Below are 19,657 nucleotides of genomic sequence, written 5' to 3'. Positions count from 1 at the left end.
ACTGAGTCCCAATACCCGTGCCGTAACTAGCGATTAAAGCTGTTAACAATGAGACGCACAAACGAAAGGCAGGATGATACAGAAAATAATAAATAGGCCTGCTGTTAAAGTAATAATATCACAGCAAAGGGTCCAGTCAAAAGGCGATATTCGACATTGTTGTTGTATCCTTGAAGAATGCATGTCTTACATCATAGGTTTCAAATGGTTCTGAGCAGTATGGGACTTAACTGCTGTGGTCATCAGTCCCCTAGAACTTAGAACTGCTTGAACCTAACTAACCTAAGGACAGCACACACATCCATGCCCGAGGCAGGATTCGAACCAGCGACCGTAGCGGTCGCGTGGTTGTAGACTGTAGCGCCTAGAACCGCTCGGTCACTCCTGCCGGCTCATAGGTTTCAGATAGGAGTCACGTTTGGTGGCATTGTTAAAGAATGTAGCGTCAGTGTGACGAAGAACTAAGAAGGGAGATAAGAATCGTCCGACATTATTTATCTTACTCCATGTCCCTAAAGTGACATCGTACAGTAGATCGGCATATGATCGACCGCACGTTCCTCATGTTCGTTGTTCTTTTTTTTATTCCGTTGATCGTCTGGGCCTTTTATCAATTCTCAGTTGACTTCACAGCTAATGTGATCTATGAGTTATAAATCAGCACTGAGAATAATTTAACTAAGAGGGACGATGAAATTGAATTACTTAGTAAGAAAATGTTCTCCATATAAAGTTGTACAGGAACGGAGCACCCCTCAAGACACGACGTCCACCCTCTCCAGTCCGGCTCTGGATACATGTAACGTTAAACTGTAATCTTCCTATAACCATTATTCCGTTTCTTCTCTCTTTGACGCCCTATTTCACTCAAGGCAATGCTTAGCGTCAAATACATAGTGTGTTAACACGATAGCATCTACATCTGCAGACATACTCCGCAGGCTGCCGTCCGATGCATGGCCTAGAGTACGCTGTACCAGTACTAGTCATTTCCATTCCCGAGGGAAAAACGACTGTCTATATGCCTCTGTACGAGCCCTAATTTTTCTTATCTTATGTTCGTGGTCCATATGCAAAATGTAAGCTGGCAGCAGTAGGGTCGTTCTGCAGTCAGCCTCAAAAGTCTGAATGAGTGCAGGCTGTAATAGGTAAGTCGTAGTTCAAACCTTCATTGGACGTCACCATACGAAACGTTCCTGGCGGATTTCCAGATAGTACAGCAAAAGGGGTACAGCATATCACTTTGCCATAGAATGAATCTATTTTTATTTGATTGTTTTACTAACAGTTCGCTTGGATATTAGAAAAGTTCAGTTCCTCGTCGTTTTATATTCAACACGTTAAGAGTTTGGTTGATAAAGGGAATTGCACAAAATATTACATTACTTCATGCTCTATATGTTCAAGGCAGTTTGCTTTCGATGGCGGTGTATTTACTGTATTGTATAGGTTTCTGTTTTCGCTTTTCTAGGACTTCTGCTTCAGTCATCATTCACGTCGCTAATCTCTCAAGTAGTGGACGGCAAACTTTCCACACCGCCTGAGAATCCAGCACAGTTCACCGTTGCCAGGATATCCGTTACGTAAGACCCCTTTTGCCTCAAAATGAGTCACATTTACGTAACCACTCCATGCACGGTAGAGCAACAGACTGCTGGAAACGTGAGATCCCAAGGCATCTTTTCAGTCCTTTCATGCCTCACTAAACAACAGAATAATTTAATTTTTTTTCCAATAAGGAATGAATCAACACATTCTGTGCTGGTAACTGCGTTGGACGTTGTCTCCCTCCCGATATCGCGGTATTACTCGTAGATACTAACAGACGGTTTTATTAGTCCACAAGTAAACTCATTGCTCACGTTTATATTCGTATCATCTCTGTAAGATTTGCGACTTACTCACTCAACGATACACCACGTATTTTCTGATGCTGTTTTGTTTTTTACAGTAAGTACTGCGTGGATGTGTATACTTTAAAACTATACTTAACTGCGTTTGAGACTTCCCACTGACTAACTGCTACCAACAATTTTGAAAATAATGAAAATTAATTGTACAATGGAAATCCAACACTATCGAAGGACTTAAACGCACATCGATCTGAGATTTAAACGTACAGTGCATTACATCCCGTCTCACATTGATAGCTGGGAGCGCAGACAGCAGTTCGGTTGTAACTGTACCAGACGTATCGAGCTTCGTTCTTATGTAAACTGACAGACAGACTTGGATATTGTAGTGCTAACAATGCATGGTTTCTCATTCGAGTTCGTGTGTATTTTCATATAGTCAGTGTGTCATTTGAGTGGGTGGAGACAGTCAGTATATTAAGATGGTCACGCTGGAGCAGCACTCGTAGTTAATGTAGCCAATGAGCAAAAAATTGGAAACAGAATGAAGGCAAGAGCATCAATTACAGCAATATGGATGAAAAGATTGTGCAATGGACTTATTGAAGAAGTAGTGTTCTGATTAAAAGAGCCTGTGCTTCACAAAGGTTCAAATTTTAATACTCTAAAATTCAACTCGAAGTCTAATAGCTAAGTCTAGCAGCAAAAGCAACATAGATATTCGTCGAGACGCGGTAGCTGCTCAGCGACTCGCAAAATCTGTAAGGATCGCCTCATGGCACAACAGCTGTTCTTTTGTCCTGAGATTACAACTTGATAATAAATTCAGTTGGGAGTAGCATACCACAGAACTGCAGAAACGCCTCAACAAATCTGTATTTGCAATTCGAGTGTTAGCAGACATAGGCGACATAAAAATGAAAAAGCTTGCGTACTTTGCCTACTTTCATTCCATAATGTCATATGGTATAATATTTTGGGGTAACTCTTCAAGTCAAACAAAAGTTTTCAGAGTCCAAAAGCGTGTAATACGTATTATTTGTGGAGTAAATTCACGGACGTCCTGTAGAAACCTCTTCAAAGAACTGGGTATACTAACTACGGCCTCTCAGTACATTTATTCATTAATATAATTTGTCCTAAATAATAGATCTTTTTCCAACAAACAGCTCAGTTTATACATACAATACCACGAACAAAAATGATCTGCACAAGGACTTAAAAGCACTTACTTTAGTTCAAAAAGGGGTTCACTACTCAGGAACACTCATCTTCAATAATTTGCCAGCAAACATTAAAAATTTAGTTACAAGTAAAGATCAGTTTAAAACGAGCCTGAAAGACTTACTTGTGGCCAACTCCTTCTACTCTATTGACGAATTTTTTCAATAGAAACAAATGATGTATTGTGTATATACATACTATTAGTATTGTTATTTCAGCTTAAAAATAAAAGATGTATTGTATGTACTCATACTATTAGTATTGTTATTTCAGCTTTAAAAAATTTGACATGTTCCACATCCACGAGGATCTCCTCAGCACGGAACTATGGAACGAAAAACTAATCTAATCTAATCTAAGAGACCATAAAATGTGAAAGTACGAGCGTGAACAGACGCGGCCAATTAACCTACGGAAACCACATCGTCCCAGCTCCAATGTAACCGGCAAAAACTAAGCAAAATGGTCCACCACTCACATTTAGAATAAATCAAAACTTTAGTTATCATGAGAGCAACGCTTTTAGCTAATATGAGACTAGCGCCTGTCTTCGCTGGTCATTTTCCAATCTCTAACGCTATCCTACACGTACTTACTGGTTCGTTAATAAACAATAAAAATACTTCTTTCGGATACACATGCTCATTGCTTTAAACAGTAGAAACCTAGTAAATATTTAAATATAAATAAATATGACCTGGTTATATCGAGCATCTCTTTGAGGTCTTTTGAATGGTGTTGTCAGGATTCAGACAGGTTGCGTCATATTCAAATGAGGTTCTTTAATACTGGTCAGAATGAAAAATGACTTATTAACTGCAATATATATCACTTTTCCGACATATTCATAGCGAGAGAATTCAGCAACTATGTTGATATTTAAAAAATTTTATTATTTTATTTTTTCTGTCTCAGTTGCACATTTTTATAGTATGTGCAACAGCGACGGAAAAATAAACATAACATCAAACTTTTTTGATACTAAATATATATTAAATCTATATGATACATCGCCAGGAAAGGGTTGGTTAGGGTTACACAGTGGAGTACAGGATAATGCTGGCATTAAAACCTTTGGTGAGCTGCGGATTTGATTCACGTTCAGAAGTTCGCGATCCTCCTCGTCACGTGACGCTACAGAATCGCTCCTAGCGCATAAAGTGGAAACTATAACGCCCATGACGTCAATGTTTATGGAGTAGCACATCTTTCCCCACAAGCCACGCAGACAAATCATACCCCAAAACTGGCGTTTTAGAGAGTGCATTCATTTTATTTCACCAGTCTTCAGATTTTTACATTGCTTTACGCGTCAGAAACGTTGTTCCTTGACTTCTGGCGTTTTACAATAGCTGCCTTAAAAACTTTTGTAGCAAAATTTTAAACGTCGTTAGCAAAAAACACAAGTTTCAAGACACGTAAATAAATTTAAACATTCGAACATAGGATGCCAAGCATCTTGACATGTCATCATGGAAAAATTAATGCCTGCAAAAGCAACTGCTTGCAGTAATTCATTATAAATTATCTTCAATTTCACCGACTGCAGTCTACGCGTTGAGAACAATGCGAGCGCCTCGCTTTCTGTCCAACGAATTTTGATCGCGGTCCGAATTGAAAGTAACTGCACGTCGGATGCCGCCCACGAGCCGCTAGTTACCCGCCCTTGGCATAATGCAGAATCAAACATAATTAAAATATGCGGAAATATTTATTGTACTTGAAATAGTTATACTAGGCGATCAGTGATGACGATCGACACCTTCAGCTATCGCTTGACGCCTGATTTGCGATGGTCTTCATTTTCCTGGCATTAATTTTTAGGATTCCGTATCTCAGTCAGTAAAAACGGAAACCTTAAAGCATCATTTTGTTGTCCGTCTGTCTGTCCGAAAGCTAAAAGCCGTTTTTCTCAGGAATGGGTAGACGTATGAAGTTGAAATTTATGTCACATATGGAGGTCTGTTGTCTCTTGGCGTCTAAATCATTGAATCTTGTTAGTTCGTGTAATAAAAAGATACGACTCACTCGTCAAAACCTATAGGATACTTATCGTTGGACTAGAGTAATGAAATTTGGTAGAAAGGAAAACTTCACAGCACAACCGAAGGAAGTCCGCCCCAGTAGCTGAGTGGCCTCCCGCCTTAGGTTCGAGTCCTCTCTCGGGCATAGGTGTGTGTGTGTTGTTCGTAGCATAAGTTGGGTTAAGTAGTGTGTAAGTCTAAAAATGCCGGCATGGTAGCTCAGCGTGTTCGGTCAGAGGGTGAGCTGCCCTCTGTAATAAGAATAATAATAATAAAACTGAGTTAATGGATCAACAACGAACTTAAACGGGTGTCTTATGACGTCCGCCCCGAGCAGTAGCGACGAACGAAAACGAACAAAATCAGATTTTAAAAAAATGTGGGCGCAACGGAATGTCATGCTAAGGGGCCCAGGTTCGATTCCTGGTCTTCAAGTATGAGCGTGTCGTATTTGTGATGCTTTCTGCAAAGAAATGTCAATAGCGAGGTTAATGGCCTCGTTTTTCTCCACCTCTCCATCTCAAAGGTACGCACTTATGGATTTTTTTTTTCCAGGTGACTGTTTCCCAGCTCGGCACCCACAGTGCATTACGTCAAGGTCACTTACCTTCCGTACCGACATATTTACAACAGCAGTTTCTGCTACAGTGAAAGTTTGATACAAATAAAATTTCACAAGTCGAGAAATTACAGTAGAAATGTGTAGAAACGAAATCTCATGAATAGCAGTGTTGTGATACATTCAGGCATGTACACACATTTCATAACACTTGAGGTACGATTCTTGGTTTCCAACGTCATTTTTCACAAATCAGAGTCCCTAACCACTACTCATTATTCCTTACCTTATTACACATATACATATTCCTCGACACTTCTTCATTATTTCATCGTAATAAATACATAGCATAATCAAATTCCTCACATAGCATCAGCATATTGATCATAAACATACCTCAACAGCATAATACACATTGTCATCGTAATAACATCATCATAGCAGCTTCTTTCAATAATTTCAAAACCTAAAAAAATTCTCTGCTCATTTCAGTAGTGTCATCTACCTCAAATGTACTTTAAGAATCATGGTCCCATACCAAATACACTCCTGAAAATTGAAATAAGAACACCGTGAATTCATTGTCCCAGGAAGGGGAAACTTTATTGACACATTCCTGGGGTCAGATACATCACATGATCACACTGACAGAACCACAGGCACATAGACACAGGCAACAGAGCATGCACAATGTCGGCACTAGTACAGTGTATATCCACCTTTCGCAGCAATGCAGGCTGCTATTCTCCCATGGAGACGATCGTAGAGATGCTGGATGTAGTCCTGTGGAACGGCTTGCCATGCCATTTCCACCTGGCGCCTCAGTTGGACCAGCGTTCGTGCTGGACGTGCAGACCGCGTGAGACGACGCTTCATCCAGTCCCAAACATGCTCAATGGGGGACAGATCCGGAGATCTTGCTGGCCAGGGTAGTTGACTTACACCTTCTAGAGCACGTTGGGTGGCACGGGATACATGCGGACGTGCTTTGTCCTGTTGGAACAGCAAGTTCCCTTGCCGGTCTAGGAATGGTAGAACGATGGGTTCGATGACGGTTTGGATGTACCGTGCACTATTCAGTGTCCCCTCGACGATCACCAGTGGTGTACGGCCAGTGTAGGAGATCGCTCCCCACACCATGATGCCGGGTGTTGGCCCTGTGTGCCTCGGTCGTATGCAGTCCTGATTGTGGCGCTCACCTGCACGGCGCCAAACACGCATACGACCATCATTGGCACCAAGGCAGAAGCGACTCTCATCGCTGAAGACGACACGTCTCCATTCGTCCCTCCATTCACGCCTGTCGCGACACCACTGGAGGCGGGCTGCACGATGTTGGGGCGTGAGCGGAAGACGGCCTAACGGTGTGCGGGACCGTAGCCCAGCTTCATGGAGACGGTTGCGAATGGTCCTCGCCGATACCCCAGGAGCAACAGTGTCCCTAATTTGCTGGGAAGTGGCGGTGCGGTCCCCTACGGCACTGCGTAGGATCCTACGGTCTTGGCGTGCATCCGTGCGTCGCTGCGGTCCGGTCCCAGGTCGACGGGCACGTGCACCTTCCGCCGACCACTGGCGACAACATCGATGTACTGTGGAGACCTCACGCCCCACGTGTTGAGCAATTCGGCGGTACGTCCACCCGGCCTCCCGCATGCCCACTATACGCCCTCGCTCAAAGTCCGTCAACTGCACATACGGTTCACGTCCACGCTGTCGCGGCATGCTACCAGTGTTAAAGACTGCGATGGAGCTCCGTATGCCACGGCAAACTGGCTGACACTGACGGCGGCGGTGCACAAATGCTGCGCAGCTAGCGCCATTCGACGGCCAACACCGCGGTTCCTGGTGTGTCCGCTGTGCCGTGCGTGTGATCATTGGTTGTACAGCCCTCTCGCAGTGTCCGGAGCAAGTATGGTGGGTCTGACACACTGGTGTCAATGTGTTCTTTTTTCCATTTCCAGGAGTGTACATCATTCAAAGCTCTCATAGTATCACAATGGTTCCGAAAAAATATGAAGAGTTCACAAAGTACAGACTAAATACAATTTCTTAAGTGTGAAGTTATCCAACGGTGTAATTGTGTAAACATGTGTCACTGACGTTGTAAAAAAATGTTTGTCTCTCTCAGTTAAACGATCGGATAGCTGTGCAATTCTGTTGTAGAGAAATATGGTGCCAATGTTTAAAGTTGTATAAGGAAATATCATATTAGCTGGGGCTCCTAGGGCTTGCCACACGCTTAGTACACAAAGTAGGCGTGTACCCCCTGAAGATTAATGTAAATATACCCACAGGTGTGACAGATTACAGCAATGGAACGAAATGAATCACGGAAAACCTTTGTATCTTTGTAATTCAAAAATCTGTAAAAATAAATGTTTTAAGTACAAAATTAATCACTCGAATACGTGTAGTGTAGCGCTAAACTGTGCGTCTTGTTGTAAGATAATCTCTGTCATTACTTAACAGTAAAAGTGTGCCAAGTGTCGTAATTATCGTCGTCCTTAAGCAAAGTTCTATAGAAGTCAATGTACTTACCTCGTAATAAATAAAAATTGAAATGCTATGCGTATAGATATAGTAGTTATTACGTAAATTACCATGATCAAGAAAGTACTATACTGTAACGTATTGTTGTGCTACGAAAAAGGCTGTCTCATTGAAGTTATGCCACAGACGTTGCTAGTAAAACATGTTTTACTTTCCAGAAGAATTCAGAAAAACTGTGTAGATATAAAACAGATACAGCGCAAAATCAATGATATAAATTGTGCCACTCATTAGTAGCGTCATGATATAATCTTGTAGCTGCCAATCAAACCAAATACTAAGTCATCTGTAATCTCACAGGAAGTACTTTAAATAAAGAATGTCTTTTCAAGTAAACTAAAATGTTGCATTAAAGAATCATTAGCAGTATATGTTCTAAGTATGTAAGCCTAACAGTCGTTACATAATCGTGAACTTACAATCAAGAATGTACACACAGTAACACTGCATCGTCTGTTCACTACAATAATGCATTCGTAATTACTGTCTAAAGAAGTTCCCTAGGTTCTTGACTGGATAGTTAACCTTAAAACATAGTTGCATGTTAACAGTTTCTAAGTGTGACAAATCGTACTGGTAATGTGAAGTGAAAGATTTTATGGCAAAGACTAAGTTAAAAAGCAATTTATCTCTCAATAAACGGCTTTACATATGAAATATGGTGCAATCCTTTACTCTTCCTAGTATGCCGAGTTTCAGCTTCAACGCAATTATCATTTGGTATACACCGGTAAAGAATGCTCATATTTTTCTCAAGGTTAGCGTCTATGTTTTTTTTTTTTTTTTTCTCTGAGCCATCCGGCGCGCTTGTCTGCCTGCGGTGCGCGAATCATTGTCTGTTACCTTTGTTGTCGCGCGTCATTACTGGGATTTGGTGATCTAACTTCTATAAATTCACCTTGCTGAGAGGGCCCTGCCCTGATTGAATCCCGCCAATTCTGATTAAATTCTGGTCTGTTGTTAAGATTATATCGTCTGTAGTCATGTCAGTAGATTCTGTAATTTCTTTCTTGTCGGTCACGTGGTGGAGAATTTCTTCATGAGTCATAACTGCACGGTGGAGCGTTGTGTCTGACGTTATTGTGTCTCCCTTGATAATAATTATTTTGGTTCCCATATTGTCTGTTTCTCTGATTGTCTCTGTCATATTCATCACTATGGAAATGCGATCTTTCTCTGTAATTGTTACTACTCCGCCAATGGTTGTCATATGGGTGGTGTCTGTTTTGGTCACGATTTGAGTTGTAAGAATAGCCTTGTCGTGTCCATTTATTATTTCTGTCTTCGCGGAATTGTGACAGATGTGACCTGTAATTCTGGTGCTCCTGTTTTCGCGCTCCGCGATTGTCAGTGTCAATTTCCAATTCTTATAACAGTCCCTGAAAAGCTTCAATGTCGTCTTTGCAACGTCCTGCCAAAATAATATGTCGTAAATGTTCAGGCAATTTGATTAAGCAAATGCGAATAAGTTCTGAGGGGCTGTATGGGTTTGACAGATACTGATTCTTGTGCAACATGTCTTCAAAATATTTGACGAGATTGGAACACTCAGATTGTTTGAAATGTTTCATCATTATGATGCTATGTTTTATGCAATCTTGAGTAGCTTGAGACCAATATGCTGAGAGGAAGGCATGATAAAATTCTCCTTCACTGTGACAATCGTGAATGACCGATCGCATTCTTAGAGCTGGTTCATTCTCTAAGTAGCCAATCATAAATTCTAATCTGTACACCAATGACCAGCTGGGAGGAAAACAATGAGAGAATTGATGAAGCCATGCTTGTGGCTGAATGTCGTTGCCGGAATTCTTAAATGTTTTGAATTTACGTGTAGTAATAAACAGCTTATAGTCAAAATCATCATGTCGGCGAGTCACAAATCGGTCATTGTTACGTCGTGTCGGCGGTTCCATCTCAAAATTCGATGCACCTTGCCAATTTCTTTCATAATTTCCGAAATGCCCTGTGTTATTATTTTGTGGCTTTTCCGTATTTCTAAGTCTCTCTTCCCGTGTTGGAGCGCGAGTCTCCTCTGAAATATGTAATTCTTGTATTACTTGTGCTAACTGAACTTGTACTTCCCGGATTTCTCTTTTGTGTTGCGTATTAATTTGATTCTAATTTTGTTTGAATTTCGTAATTTGCTCGTACTCTTCTGTGTCAGTAAAGACTGCCGGTCTTACGTCATTCAGATTATCATCTACCTCCGTAGATACATTATCTAGCTGATCCGAAAGTTCGACTACTGCCTCTGATAATGAACTGATTTCCTCTATGTGTCTTTCTGAACCAATTTTTAGAGTATCTACTGTGTCCTTTAAATTTTCCTGAGTTTTTCCAAGTTGCGTAGCCGAATCGGTAGATGCAACTGAGTCAATTTTAGCCCTCAAGGTGTCGTGATTTTCATGAACAATGGTTTGCAGTTCTTTTATAGCTGCTTCGTGATTCTGTAATGCATTTCCATGCCGCGAAAAAATAGGTTGAAAATGCTCACAAATTTGTGTTTTTACGTCATTACAGACTTTTGAAATTTCGATTCGATGTTATGTAACTCAGTAGTTAAATCTTCACGTGTTTGTTGAAGTGTTTCTTTAATTTGTTTCCAATTTTGTTCAATTTGTTTTTGATTTTTTTCCATTTATTGCATTAATTGCAATAATAATGTATTAGTTTCTGGAATCTGTTCCTCTATGCTTTTCGGTAGTTTATTTGCACCGGCAACATTCGCATTTTGAAAATCAGAAAATGTGTCTTGACGTAACTGAGAAAAAGCTGAAGACGCAAAAACTGAATCTACGGTATTTGCAATATTGTGTCCTGTCATTTCCGGTTCCTGAGGTGAGCTGTTGCCGACCGATCGATCGATAATGCTTCCCTGTTCACTAATTGTTTCACTGTCTATACCATTATTTGCCGCCTGTTCCATTTCCCTTTGCACAATTACCAGGTTTTAAATTGCAAGACATTTCCAGGGGCAGATGTGGACTCTGACCACAATCTATTGGTTATGACCTGTAGATTAAAACTGAAGAAACTGCAAAAAGGTGGGAATTTAAGGAGATGGGACCTGGATAAACTGAAAGAACCAGAGGTTGTACAGAGTTTCAGGGAGAGCATAAGAGAACAATTGACAGGAATGGGGGAAAGAAATACAGTAGAAGAAGAATGGGTAGCTTTGAGGGATGAAGTAGTGAAGGCAGCAGAGGATCAAGTAGGTAAAAAGACGAGGGCTAGTAGAAATCCTTGGGTAACAGAAGAAATATTGAACTTAATTGATGAAAAGAGAAAGTATAAAAATGCAGTAAATGAAGCAGGCAAAAAGGAATACAAACGTCTAAAAAATGAGATCGAGAGAAAGTGCAAAATGGCTAAGCCGGGATGGCTAGAGGACAAATGTAAGGATGTAGAGGCTTATCTCACTAGGGGTAAGATAGATACTCCCTACAGGAAAATTAAAGAGACCGTTGGAGGTAAGAGAAACACTTGTATGAACATCAAGAGCTCAGATGGAAACCCAGTTCTAAGCAAAGAAGGGAAAGCAGAAAGGTGGAAGGAGTATATAAAGGGTCTATACAAGGGCGATGTACTTGAGGACAATATTATGGAAATGGAAGAGGATGTAAATGAAGATGAAATGGGAGATACGATACTGCGTGAAGAGTTTGACAGAGCACTGAAAGACCTGAGTCGAAACAAGGCCCCCGGAGTAGACAACATTCCATTGGAACTACTGACGGCCTTGGGAGAGCCAGTCCTGACAAAACTCTACCATCTGGTGAGCAAGATGTATGAAACAGGCGAAATACCCTCAGACTTCAAGAAGAATATAATAATTCAAATCACAAAGAAAGCAGGTGTTGACAGATGTGAAAATTACCGATCAGTTTAATAAGCCACAGCTGCAAAATACTAACACGAGTTCTTTACAGACGAATGGAAAAACTAGTAGAAGCTGACCTCGGGGAAGATCAGTTTGGATTCCGTAGAAATACTGGAACACGTGAGGCAATACTGACCTTACGACTTATCTTAGAAGAAAGATTAAGGAAAGGCAAACCTACGTTTCTAGCATTTGTAGACTTAGAGAAAGCTTTTGACAATGTTGACTGGAATAGTCTCTTTCAAATTCTAAAGGTGGCAGGGGTAAAATACAGGGAGCGAAAGGCTATTTACAATTTGTACAGAAACCAGATGGCAGTTGTAAGAGTCGAGGGACATGAAAGGGAAGCAGTGGTTGGGAAGGGAGTAAGACAGGGTTGTAGCCTCTCCCCGATGTTATTCAATCTGTATATTGAGCAAGCAGTAAAGGAAACAAAAGAAAAATTCGGGGTACGTATTAAAATCCATGGAGAAGAAATAAAAGCTTTGAGGTTCGCCGATGACATTGTAATTCTGTCAGAGACAGCAAAGGACTTGGAAGAGCAGTTGAACGGAATGGATAGTGTCTTGAAAAGAGGATATAAGATGAACATCAACAAAAGCAAACCGAGGATAATGGAATGTAGTCGAATTAAGTCGGGTGATGTTGAGGGTATTAGATTAGGAAATGAGACACTTAAAGTAGTAAAGGAGTTTTGGTATTTGCGGAGCAAAATAACTGATGATGGTCGAAGTAGAGAGGATATAAAATGTAGACTGGCAATGGCAAGGAAAGCGTTTCTGAGGAAGAGAAATTTGTTAACATCGAGTATAGATTTAAGTGTCAGGAAGTCATGTCTGAAAGTATTTGTATGGAGTGTAGCCATGTATGGAAGTGAAACATGGACGATAACTAGTTTGTACAAGAAGAGAATAGAAGCTTTCGAAATGTGGTGCTACAGAAGAATGCTGAAGATTAGATGTTTAGATCACATAACTAATGAGGAAGTATTGAATAGGATTGGGGAGAAGAGAAGTTTGTGACACAACTTGACCAGAAGGGATCGGTTGGTAGCACATGTTCTGAGGCATCAAGGGATCACCAATTTAGTATTGGAGGGCAGCGTGGAGGGTAAAAATCGTACAGGGAGACCAAGAGATGAATACACTAAGCAGATTCAGAAGGATGTAGGTTGCAGTAGGTACTGGGAGATGAAGAAGCTTGCATAGGATAGAGTAGCATGGAGAGCTGCATCAAACCAGTCTCGGGACTGAAGACCACAACAACAACAATTACCAAATTACTATGCTGAATATTACTTAATTCATTACACGGTGGCGCTAGCACACTGCTTTCGTCTTCACTGTCATTTCTGTTTACTTTGGAGCCTAGTATTACGTTCTTCACACGCCTTAATTGTAACAATATTTCACACGATAACACAGAAAAGCACAATTTGAAGAGTAAAATAAGAAAAAACATTAAAATAGCACTGAAAATAATATCTAATTAATTGCAAGCACAGCTGCGAAATACTTGGTGCAAATCTACATGCATGCCACAACTGTTTTACTGTACAACAACAATGAAAAACTACAACTACAAAGGAAATTCTCTCTACAATTACGCGCTAGCAATAAACAATAGCTACACTAGTTTCACAAACTACAAGAAAAAATCAGAAGATTCTAGTGAGGTATCCTCGGCTAAGGGTCGCCATATGAAACGTCCCCTTAGAAAAATTATGAATGACTGTGCTGGTAAACCTCTTACGTTATTTGTTTTTCAAGCAGCTGAGCAAAACTGAACGTATTGAGACATTTCTCTCTTTACTTATTCTGATTAACAGTAAACTGGCACACAATATTTTTTTAGTGCGACGCAATCTGACTTTCAATAATCCCTATAAAAGAATGGGCCTGACTAACAATAACCTATACCTTTCATGAACAACTTACCTCGCAAAAATCTTCGTTACTCAAACTACTGCAATACAGGGAGCGCCAATACTGCCAGCTAAATAAAAGATTCTAACTACTTATGGCACTAACTACTGATAGGCACAGCTAGCAAATGAAAGATTTTGATAGAGAACAAACAATGTATTTACCTTAATAGTATTCAAAAGGCATTATATATATATATATATTATATATATATATATATATATATATATATATATATATATATATATATATATATATATATATATATATATATATCAGTCCATGACATCGAGTCTTACAAATTTCCTTTTTCTGACGGACACACGTCCAGATCGTCCGCTCTCAAAATTCTGCCATCCCTCTCCACACATCCACCACTGCTGGCGGCTCACCTCCAACTGCACAACGCAACGCGCTGTTCACATGCAACTGCCCAACACTACAAGAGCAAATATTCCAACAATGCAAACCAGCCACAGATTGCACACAGCACAGTCAGTGATTTTCATAAAAGCACTACATAGCGTTACCAATATAAAAACCTAAACAGCCTACTTACAACATCTCCCTTGTATAGACCCTCTGTGTACTACTTTCACCTTCCTGCTTTCCCTCTTTTTGAGACGTTTGTATTGCCTTTCGACAGCTTTTTTTATTGCATTTTTATGTTTTCTTCTTTCATCAATTAAATTCAGTATATCTTGTATTACCCAAGGATTTCTACTAGCCCCCCTTTTTTTTACCTACTTGTTCCTCCATTGCCTTCAATAATTCATCTTTCAAAACTACGCCTTCTCCATCTACTGCATTCCTTTCCCCGTTCTTGTCAATCGTTCCTTAATGCTCCCTCTGAAACCCTCCACAACCTACAGTTCTTTCAGTTTGTCCACGCCCCATCTTAAATTTCTGCCTTCTTTAGGTTTCTTCAGTTTTAATCTTCGGTTCATAACCAATACATTGTGGTCAGAGTCCACATCTGCCCCTGCGAAGCCATAGAATTTAAAAGCTATTTCCTAAGTCTTTGTCTAACCATTATATAATCAATCTGAAACCTTCCGTTGTCTCCAGGTCTCTTCCACGTGTACAGCCTTCTCTCATGGTTCTTAAACTAAATGTTAAATTATTCTCTGTGCAAAATTCACCAGGCGGATTCCTCTTTCATCCTTTTCCCCCAGTCCATACTCACTTGCTAATTTTCCTTGTATTCCTTTTCCTACTATCGAATTCCAGTCCCCCACGACAACTAAAATTTCGGTCCCTTAACTATCTGAATAATTTCTTTTATCTCATTATACATTTCCTCAATCTCCTCCTCATCTGTGGAGCTAGTTGGCATATAAACTTCTACTATCGTGGTAGGAGTGGGCTTCGTGTCTATCTTTACTACAATAATGCGTTCGCTATGCTGTTCATAGTAGATTACCCACGCTCCTATTTTTTTACTCGTTATTAAACCTAACCCTGGATTAGCCCTATTTGCTAGCAGTCACCTGACCAGAAGTACTGTTCCTCCTGCCTCCGAACGGCACTAATTCCCACTATATCTAACTTTAACCAATCCATTTCCCTTTTTAAGTTTTCTAACCTACCTGCCCGATTAAGGTACCTGACATTCAACGCTCCGATCCGTAGAACGCCAGTTTTGTTTCTGCTGTTCCTCCTGAATAGTTCCCGCCCGGAGATTCAAATGGGGAGTATTTTACCTCCGAAATGTTTTACGCAAGAGGACGCCATCATTTTTAATCATACAATAAAGCTGCGTATATATATGCATACATATGGCTTTATTTACCATTTTTTGTCCTAAGGGCTTTCCTGGGGTATTGTTCTGAAACTCTTCTGACACAAAGTCACTAAGATGTTCAGCATGTCAGCAACTGGCGTGTCAGCGGGTAGAAGAGCTGTCAGCAGATATGTCGCCGAGTCTCTCCACCATGAGTCATGATCCAATTTTCCTTCAGCGCCATTAATAAGTCTAGCGGCAACCACACATTTTCCGTAAACAGCTTTTAGGGCTGCTCCCATACATTGTATTCGACGTCTATTAGCATGTACCAGTCCCATAATTTTCGTTTGGTTACAGAAAATGTGTTTTTGTATACCCTCTTGGTATTCCTATACAAAGTTAGTCTTTTCTGACGCTCCTCTTGTCCAATTGATCGCTGGTAATTCCTTCTGGTTGCTCTCATATTTCTCCGATGATTTTCCAGCTCAGATGTCCAAGACCATGGTGACACACACCTGTGCGATCTAATTGGACTAGACTACAGCAATGATTTTTGCAATAAATTTGTTAATACATGGAAGTGCCGATCTATGCTGCCACTAATCTCCTCTAATGGGGAGTTTTTCACTACACCTGCCTTCTTATCACTGTCGGTGGTAATCACAGAATTGATTCTGTGTCCACAGAGTGCTGCGGCCTTTACCTTATCGACATATGGACCTACGTCGAAAGAAAATTGCTTATAGATGTTTAGAATAATTCACTTACATTTGCTGACAGTAGCTTCAATAACAGTGCAGTGTGCATCACACAACTTGGAAATATTAAGAAGTAGAATACGATTTTTTAACGCTACAACGATTGATTTAGCATTTTCATATCTTGTTATCAGTGCAGCCGTTGGAATATGCCCCACTTACTACCTTTACAGTACGGCTCCTGTCATTCCCGAGCTCTTCCCACCCCTTACGTGCCTCAGCCAAGACTAATGCATTTCTTCTCTGATTTAGTTGCATGATTCTCACAATCATGGATCTCGTATGTGTACAAATCACGTAGGAGATGGCAACTTAGGATCGACATATATGCGATACGGGTTTTGCAAAATAAACCCGTTCCATATCGAAAGTTCTTGTCTTTGTGTGCATGTACGCAGCAGTAAAATAGGAACTTCCTCTACAGCTGTCGGTTTATTATTGCACATCAGAAAAATTCTATCTAACTCTTCTGCAACTGGAAAAGATATCCAATTTCCGTTACGATGTGCCACACGAGTGACAAAACTTAGAGCAGTTTCTAGAGGTTTTGAATCCTCAAGTGTCTAGTATAACATTGTTTTAAAGTTATCTGTTCTAAAAGAGGGAAAATGTGGGAAAACTGAGTATCCTGGGCAGGGACAGTCAAATGAAAGTATCTACTATTATGAAAGGGGTAGAAACCAAATAAAAGTGAGCTGATAGTACTGATTCTACTAAAGATGTAATATAATGGCCGCCAGATACCTAAGAATCAGTTATTAATACCAAAAGTAAAGGATTATATCGTATGGTGTGTAGGCTGATCGGAAGCTATCTGACTGAAAACTTACGCCACGGAATTGTCATTAGCAACAATGTCCCTCATATATATGTATGACTGATGGCCTTGGTTAATATTTATTCAAGTGAAGTGGTGGGTAACCAATTACCGAAATGATGTTGAATGGAATTCGATTATTGCACGTTTAGTTTTCCAGGATCTAAACACATAAAAGAAAGCTCTTAGTTAAAAAATAAAAGGAATACATGAAAAATTTAACTGTCTCAGTTACAAGTAATGCCCATATGGTGATCCGCAATGTCGCGGGATACACAGTGTAAAAGAGTCGTTACTTACAGAGATCGCGACTGACTCGATTTTAAATGATGTGGCAGAAATAATTTCGTTATCCATGGATTTAAGAAGTGGTTCGTCCTGCAGCAGAATTAATACGTGCACCAGGCGAGTTGACGAGCAAGTCAGCGGTAACTAAGGATTCACTGTAACAAACGTTGTATCACGAATAGCGAAAGAATTAAAATGAAAACTTAAGAATCCGGACTTCGGCTGTGCAACGACTCTAACTTCACACAACGCCGCTCTCAGTTAAATCCTAACGCTGCAGCGCGAGTACTCACCATTCTGGCCGCCGCCTCACATAATTCCGCCAACCATGGCTTGTGCTTATTAGTTTCACCTGTCGGAAGAGGGAACTTTTTCACGTGACTCCCCTCGTCTCGTCTTACGGGTCTCAGAAAGATTCAAGCAAGATATTAGCGGCCAACGAAGGCTCTAGTCTTGGCCTTAGCCTATGAAGCATGAGCAAATACTTGGTTCTTCCCTTACCTCCTGCTTATCTTTCGAAAGCTCTCAGTTTTTGTCGCAGTTTTGATAAATACCTTTGGCACCGGTATGTCTGTCCGGGACATAGCTTCCTACCTAATCAGCGGGTTGTCAACCTTGGACCGGCGCCAGTAAGTCGCCTTGGGGCGTAAACAGACATAATTTTTTAAGATGTTCCTGGCCTGGAGCCACTGAGTCTGATACGGACCCAAAAAAGCAAGGCTAAAAAGGAGCGAGGAGCAGGGTGACAATCTTGGAGCTGGTTTGTTTGGATGCAGTGGCCCCAGAGTGGAAAGCCAATGAGCTCTTACACAATTTAACATCAGAGCACAAAGTATATACATCGGTACTTGAGCAATACAGGAAAAGACGTACATTATTAAAAACCTTTCTTTCCAATAATATAAAGCATCAAAATAGTTAATTCCAATGAACAGTACGATTAGAGATCTTGCGTTGGGAAAAAATAGTTTCATTTAAATGGCTTGTTTTAAGTTTCTTGACCCCAGCAAGTTCTAGACAACTGCTCTTTTCTCAAAGAATTCAAGTCTACTAATTCAAAACAGTCGTCTCGATTGTAGCTTCTCGTAACATTGGAAGTTATTTTGTTAGAATTCTGTATCCCAAAGGGTCATGACTGACCAGTGAAAGAGTTAATTAAACATTGAGTCAAAAACCTCATACCATTAAGTAACCCCGAATTAGCAGTTATACCGAACTAAAACTGATATCGACAACAAATTCACAGAAAAATTAAGGACGTCAAATTTCTTGCTTTGTAATAAAACGTATGATTATCGTAAAGATATATAAAATAAAGTAAAAAATTGACGAAAGATCGATACCTAAAGACTGGAAAGTTGTACAGGTCACACCAGTACTCAAGAAAAGAAATGAGAGTAACCCGCTGAATTACAGATCCAAGTCACTGACACTGATATTCAGTAGGATTTTGGAACATATAATGCGTTCGAAACTTGTGAGTTACGTAGAACAAAACAATCTGTTACATAGAATCAGCGCGGTTTCAGAAAATATCATTCTTGTGCAACACAAATAGCTCTTTATTCACACGAGGTAATGAGTGACATCGACGGGGTATCTCAAACTGATTCTATCTTTTTAGATTTCCAGAAGGCTTTTGACAACGTAGTTCTCAAGCGTGCCAGCAGAGATTCGTGTCAGTTGTGCGACTGGATTCGTGAATTTCCTGTCAGAAAGGTTACGTTTGTAAAACTGACTGAACTCGCTGTTCATAATCTATATAAGCGATTCAGGACACAATCAGAGCAACCCTCTTACATTGTTTGTAAATAATGCTGTAATTTGACGTGTTGTAAAGTCATCAGAAGATTAAAACCAGTCGCAAAATTATTTAGACAAGACATCTCTATAGTGCGAAAAGTGGCAGTTGACTCTAAATAATTTAAAGTGTGAGATCATACACCTTAGTAATAAGAGGAATCCGCTAAATTTTGACTACAAGATAAATCACACAAATCCAAGGGCAGAAAGTTCACCTAAATACTTAGGGACTACAATTACAAATAAC

This window comes from Schistocerca cancellata, chromosome 2 (assembly GCF_023864275.1).
Source record: "Schistocerca cancellata isolate TAMUIC-IGC-003103 chromosome 2, iqSchCanc2.1, whole genome shotgun sequence".
In the NCBI taxonomy this organism is placed as follows: Eukaryota; Metazoa; Arthropoda; class Insecta; order Orthoptera; family Acrididae; genus Schistocerca; species Schistocerca cancellata.
The sequence above is the reverse complement of the archived record's forward strand: the minus strand, read 5'-3'. Positions refer to the sequence as shown.